Source organism: Oratosquilla oratoria, unplaced genomic scaffold (genome assembly GCF_046742065.1).
Source record: "Oratosquilla oratoria isolate Oo_2021 unplaced genomic scaffold, ASM4674206v1 SCAFFOLD278, whole genome shotgun sequence".
In the NCBI taxonomy this organism is placed as follows: domain Eukaryota; kingdom Metazoa; phylum Arthropoda; class Malacostraca; order Stomatopoda; family Squillidae; genus Oratosquilla; species Oratosquilla oratoria.
In genome coordinates, this window is record NW_027467629.1 from 97,441 (window position 1) to 105,000 (window position 7,560).

Below are 7,560 nucleotides of genomic sequence, written 5' to 3' on the forward strand. Positions count from 1 at the left end.
CATATCGTCGAAGAAATTCCTTTTAAATGTGCTGAACAAATTTTGGTCTTCTGGATCTTCTCCTAAATATAGCCCCCGCCTCGTCGGCTGCGTGTCGTAAGAGGCGACTAATGCCGATCCCCGGGCGGGGCTCTTGTTTCCCCGCACAGGGCTTCCTCTTAGACTTCCTTTTCTCTTCCCTTCTCTTTTCTCTTCCCTTCTCTTCCGCTTGCTGTCCCCTCCCTCCGACCTAACTTTCAACCGCCCCTCTCAGTAGCGGCGCTACACCCATCCTACGGTAATGCGTCCCTGCCAATAGGTTTGTTGGTGGCAGGGTATCATGCCACCTCGAAGGGCGCCTGCATTGCAGCACGGTAAGCCGGTGCAGTAGGATTACGATCCAAGTCCTAGCCCAGGCGTGAGGCTCCGCCTGGTGCCGTCCTCCCTATCCTCACTACAACCTGGCCCTGGCAGCCAATCATGAAAAAATCAGCGCCCCACGTCTTACGCATCGGCAACGAAGGCTCAGTAAAGGCTAACCCATCGCCCCTTCCCTCATCACATCCGGATACCACATCATCCGCCGCGACCGTCCTCGCACAATCCTCTCAATCTTCACGCCAGTCGACCTCCCAACGTGTCATATCTCGCGTCACCGACGGTAATCTCATACTTGATTCTCCCCCTCCACATCTGACAAATACATCCAATCTTGGCACTCTGGATCCAGTTAATCCTTCTTCTCGACTCGTAATGTCTTCTGATAGATCACCGAAGAAGCGCCCTGAAGCCAGTAAGTCACAATTGCCCCAGAACAACTCTAAGCCTAGCAAGTCATCAAAATCTTCAACTAAGGTCTATAGATCGCCCACACCATCCTTTGAGAAAAAGCCCCCCTCTTCGGGACAATCGTGCTCTCAGCCTCCATTGGCGCAATCTAGCGCAAACTCTTCATCAATGAGTGACTTCCCCCAGATGACATCCATTTCCACCCCGTCGTCTGTGCAGGATGGGGAGATTCCTGATACCGAATACGTTATGATGAAGAGCCCAAGCAACTCCACAACTTCGCTCTTGGACCTTCCATCATTCCCACAGTTACCTAAACATCCCCCTGCCCTTTCCGGCAAGAAGCTTCCCCAGAAACGACCCCTGCCCGACGGCGACTCGAACGACCGCGCCCTCCAACACCTCCCTTCAGCTTCCTCCCTCAGTGTCCCCCAAATCCAATAAAAAACTTACACAGCCTCACCCTATCAAAACCACGCCAGATCCGTCGAGGAAACAACCGCCTCCCAATCCCGATCCATCTTCTAAATCACCAGAACAAAGACCGAAAGAAAGAGACCAGAGAGCCAAGACCTTACCTCAAAAAACTCCTATGGGACGCGAATCAAGTAAACCCCATGATGGCCAACTTAAGCCGTCCTCCATCGGGGGGCGGCACTCTAATTAATTCTTCAAATTCTCACCACCCACTGTAACCGTTAGGTTGTGTTTAACCGTTGGATAGGTTTGTGTGGCGTAAGACGGCGCTTCTATTCAGGGCGTGGGAGCACCGCTCGCCACCAGTGTAACCGTTATGGTAGGTTGTGTGGTTACGTAGGGAAGTCTTAATGCGGCGAGATAGACTCCAAAGCGGGAGTTTTGTTATATTTATTAAAACAAGGGATTCAGGTTAAACTACAAATGGAAATGGCCCTTTGGGCTAAATACAATAAGTGCCAGGCCTTGACCTAGGGCACAATAGCTCTGACCTCTGGCCGGTAGGTTCGTGACCTACCCAGCCTCTGGCGGTAGGTTCTTCAGCTACCCCAGCTCTGGCTACGTGACATGGGTGTTAAACATTTTATAGGAGTGTTAGTGGTTTCAAGCAAGGGTGTTAGTCTTGTTATTCATTGCATGGGGTCTGTTCTATGTAAGAGGGTCAGTCCTATAATTGGTGGATATTGTTTGGTATATTATATATATATGTTAGTTTATGCTTAATATACTAGGGCAGTTATAATAAAAGGATTTATGATAGGTTAGTCTGGTGACACTGGACATCTATATCTTGTTTGTCTTCAAATGTGCTGCGTTAGGTGTATGTTGTGGGAAACGCAAGGTAAGCAAGAGGAAATTCGCTCTGTTGCAAGCATGTGGATCACGTGCGTGGTGGGTGATGGTTAGTAAGTTAGTAATGGATACGCCCACGACACTCCTTCAATGGAACATCCGAGGTATTCGTGCGAACGGGGAGGAATTGAAGTACCTCCTCCGTGAACACAACCCCGGAGTTGTCTGTCTTCAAGAAACTATGCTTCCCTCCAGTCACTATAATCTAGGTATGAACTACAGGTTCTACGGTACCGTTCCTGCAGCCGGCTCTCCAAGCAGGGGCGGTGCTGCAATAGTCGTCCACGCAAGCGTTCAACATTCTCTCATCCCTTTACGCACAACTCTCCAGGCGACCGCTGTACGGGCCATCCTTAGCAAGAGCTACACGATCTGCTCCCTATACCTGCCACCAAGCTCTAGCGTTAATGCTTCCGACATTCAAGAACTTGTCGATGCACTCCCACCCCCATTTATCATTCTTGGTGATCTGAACGCACACAGTCCTTTGTGGCATAGCTCTTCCCGTAACGAGAAGGGCCGCGCCATTGAAAAACTTTTAGAGGAGAACGAGGTCTCCCTCATTAACGATGAAAACCCGACTTATCATAACATCTTCCTCAACACTACTTCTGTCCTGGACCTCGGAATTGCACTTCAGCGGTCCTCGTGGACTTCTCCTGGAGGGTGTGTGCGGATTTACACGGCAGCGACCACTACCCGATAGTAGTCTCTCGTGTTTCTCCTCTCCCCATCTCCCAGCCCCAAAGGTGGAAGTTGAAAGCGGCAAATTGGCCACTCTTTGGGGAGCTGTGCTCCGAACTAAGTGACTTGCGAGTGGATGACCCGATTCAAGTTTATAATCAGTTCGTCTCAATTGTTCTTGACGCCGCCGGCGGTTCTATACCGGTTAGCCGCCCACCGATTGGCAGACCACCTGTTCCCTGGTGGGACAACACAGCTCGTTCCTGCTACCGGCGTTTCCGTCGCCTTCCGACGGAGACCAATAAGATGGTATACCAGAAAGCGGTTGCGACCAAACGAAAGTATATGAAGGAGGCGAAGCGCATATCATGGCAGAACTACATATCGACCATTAAAACGTCGACGCCTTCGGCGTCAGTTTGGAACCAAGTGAAGAAGCTTTCCGGCAGGTACATACCATCTCCTCAACCGTCCCTCCATATAAATAACACCGTTATCTCAGACCCGTGCGAGGTGGCCGAGGAACTCGCCACACACTTCTCCCGTATTTCCAGCTCTACTGCCCTACATCGAGAACTCCAGCTACCGGATCACGTGACGAATTCTGATGACCACGCTCCTACCGACACTGAAACTTACAATCTGCCCTTCTCCCTCCGCGAACTCAAGCATGCCATCGACCAGACGCCGAATACTAGCCCAGGGGACGACACGATTAGTGTGGACATGATTAAACACCTTCCTTCGGAGACTCTCGCAACCCTTCTAGCGATATATAACAGGATTTGGTACTCTGGTCTCTTACCATTATCTTGGCGATTGTCTACGATTATCCCCATAGCCAAGCCAGGCAAGGATCACCAGATCCCTTCTAGTTACCGACCGATCGCCCTGACCAGTGTTTTATGCAAGATATTTGAGAGGATGGTCAACCTTCGACTTACCCACTACCTGGAGAGTAGAGACTACCTCACCCCTTACCAATTCGGCTTTCGCCGACACCGCTCCACCTTAGATCCTCTACGTTTTTCGACACACGTGCAGGACGCCCTAGTGCGCAACATGAATACCATCGCCGTCTTCTTCGACCTGGAGAAGGCGTACGACACGACTTGGAGAGGGGGTATCTTGATGAACCTCCTCAAGATGGGAGTAAGGGGTAGGATGTTTCCTTCCTTCGAGCTTTCATATCAGATAGGACTCTGAGAGTGAAGATCGGTGGAGCATATTCGTCGCCCAAACCCCAGGAGCAAGGTGTCCCCCAAGGCAGCGTCATCAGCCCCACCTTGTTCTTGGTCAGCATCAATGGAATAGTCCAGGCGGTTGCTGAGGCAGACACTTCACTCCAGTGTTCACTCTTCGCTGATGACTTCCTTTTGTATCTCCATAAACCTTTTCACAGCAATCACACGCACTCAGAGCGGTGTAAATGCTGCTACTTCCTGGGCCTCTCGCAGAGGCTGCCGATTCTCCTCATCGAAGACGGTGGCGATGCACTTTTGCAAGTCTCAACAACGACCGCGCCAGAAAGTTCCTCCACATATTATTCTGGGAGGCATTCCAATACCCTATGAGCAGTCGACCAAGTTTCTTGGGGTAATTTTTGACCAAAACCTTACGTGGAACAACCACATACTCAATCTTAGACAATCTTCCCTCTCCGCCCTCAACATCTTAAAGACGGTTTCTGGACGCGACTGGGGAGCGGACCAGCCTTCGCTCCTCAGATTATACCACGCCCTCATAAGATCACGGCTGGATTACGCGTGCCAGATCTATTCCTCGGCAAGTGCGACGTCCCTCCGCTCCCTCGATACAGTACACCACCAGGCTTTGCGATTGTGTACTGGTGCCTACCGTACCTCTCCTGTCGAATCCCTCTACGTCCTCTGGCGATTTGCCGCTCTCTAAACGAAGGGAGCAACTTTTACTCTCCTTTTACTTCAAGTGCAAATCGTTCAGAAAGATACCATCTTTTGACGTGGTTAATAACGTGAGACTCAGGGATACGTACAACACCAAAAGATCGGCTTCAGTCCCAGCACACATACGCGCGCTCCGTCTATTTGAGGAGGGAAGCGACTGCCCCCTTAAGGTGTCCGAATCCAGAAACTTTGATACCCCACCTTGGTGCAAGCCCATTCCCGAGTTCTGCCCCATGGAACAATAAAAAAGTGGACACCTGCCCTACATCGTTGCTGCCTCGTTTGAGGAGCATAAAGAATCACACGCCGACTCCATCGCGGTCTATATTGACGGGTCAAAATCTCCCGCTGGTGTGGGCTGCGCAGCCGTAACATCGTCTCAAACTTTCACGGCAAAATTACCCTTCACCTCATCTGTCTTTACGGCTGAACTTTACGCAATTTTACTCGTTTTGAAGCACTTTATTCTTAATTCAGATTTTAATGATTTTACCATTTATAGCGACTCTCAATCATCAATTTTAGCACTTACCAATTTTATTCCGTCCCACCCCGTGATATCTCAGATCCAAGAGTGGCTAACGAGAACAGCAGCCAGGGAAAAAACTGTCCGATTCTGCTGGTCCCCTGGACACGTTGGTATCATTGGCAATGAGAAGGAGGACAGAGCGGCCAAATCTGCGGCGGCCCGTCCCTTACCATCGCGCGGGGGACTCCCTTTTCCGACATCCGCACTACCATCTCCTCCTGCGTGCGTAGAAAGTTTGACACCACCTGGGACAATATTAGAACGAACCAAAAGCTACGGAGCATAAAATGTTCTGCAGATCGCTGGCCACTCCTTTCCCACCACAACCGTTTCTATCCGAAACTTTTAAACCTTTTACGTATTGGACATACAAAGATAACCCACGATTTTTTATTCTCTCTTCCCCGGATTCCCCCAGATACTACGAGCCTTGGCGGCGAAAGTGGGGCCTCCCTCCTGACCTCCGTAAGATGCTTGGTGCTACACCCATGATACAACCTGCCCTGCTCGTCGTGTCGAGCGCCAGGGCCCAGGACAGCACTACACCACACAACCTCTTGTAGGATTTTTAAAAGACGTTAATTTATTCTATTATATTTAATCTTAACTGTGTCGTACGTCGAGGGCCACCAGGACTCTTGCGGATCGCACTTAGATACTGCTCAGGCTAAAAGTACGGGCGCCAGCAGGCGGAGATGAGAGGGGAAATTTACACAAACACAAAACAAATTTGGCTGGTCGCCACAACCTCGCCCTCGGGTCCAGGTTCCCCACGTCTACCTCGCTGTGCCCTGTGGACGACTCTCTCCCTCTGGAGTGAGTTTGGGCCAAATCGGAGACATGACGGTTTTGGGCCAAATCCGTGGGTTAACCCCTTTGGTGATTTTGAGGGTCATTTTGGCCACTTGTCCCGATTGGGTCACCACCCTCAGCCACAGGTCGAGGGCCACCAGGACTCTTGCGGATCGCACTTAGATACTGCTCAGGCTAAAAGTACGGGCGCCAGCAGGCGGAGATGAGAGGGGAAATTTACACAAACACAAAACAAATTTGGCTGGTCGCCACAACCTCGCCCTCGGGTCCAGGATCCCCACGTCTACCTCGCACTTCAGCATGGTAAAAGTAAGGAAGTGGGTCACTGTGACCGAGTTCAAAATGAACCAGACTTAGGGTATGCAACCCTAAGCTCCACCACAGTCATGATGGCCAAGCACTTTAGCATGGTAAAAGTAAGGAAGTGGGTCACTGTGACTGAGTTCAAAATAAACCAGACTTAGGGTATTCAGCCTAAGATCTGCCACAGTCATGATGGCGAAGCACTTTAGCATCGTAAAAAGTAGGGAAGTGGGTTACTGTTTACTGAGTTCAACATGAACCACACTTAGGGTATTCAACCTAAGCTCTACCACAGTTATGATGGTCAAACACTTTAGCATGTTGAAACTCAGGGGACGCGTCACTGTGACTGAATTCAAAATGAACCTGACTTACGAGGAGCTCCACCACAGTCATGATGACCAAGCACTTTAGCATGGTAAAAGTAAGGAAGTGGGTCACTCACTGTGACTGAGTTCAAAATGAACCACACTTAGGGTATTCAACCTAAGCTCCACCATAGTCATGATAGCCAATCACTTTAGCATCGTAAAAGTAGGGAAGTGGGTCACTGTGACCAAGTTCAAAATGAACCAGACTTAGGGTATTCAACCTAAGCTCCACCACAGTCATGATGGTCAAGCACTTTAGCATGTTAAAAGTTAAGGGACGCGTCACTGTGACTGAGTTCATAATGAACCTGACTTACGAGGAGCTCCACCACAGTCATGATGACCAAGGACGTAAGGAAGTGGGTCACTGTGACTGAGTTCAAAATGAACCAGACTTAGGGTATTCAACCTAAGCTCCACCACAGCCATGATGGCCAAGCACTTTAGCATCGTAAAAAGTAGGGAAGTGGGTCACTGTGACTGAGTTCAAAATGAACCAGACTTAGGGTATTCAACCTAAGCTCACCCACAGTCATGATGGTCAAGCAATTTAGCATGTTAAAAGTTAAGGGAGGCGTCACTGTGACTGAGTTCAAAATGAACATGACATACGGGAAGCTCCACCACAGTCATGATGGCCAAGCACTTTAGCATGGTGAAGGTAAGGAAGTGGGTAACTGTCATTGAGTTCAAAATGAACCTGATTTAGGGTATTCAACCTAAGCTCCACCACAGTCATGATGGCCAAGCACTTAACCATCGTAGAAGTAGGGAAGTGGGTCACTGTGATTAACTTCAAAATGAACCTGACTTATTGAATTCAATCTAAGCTCCACCA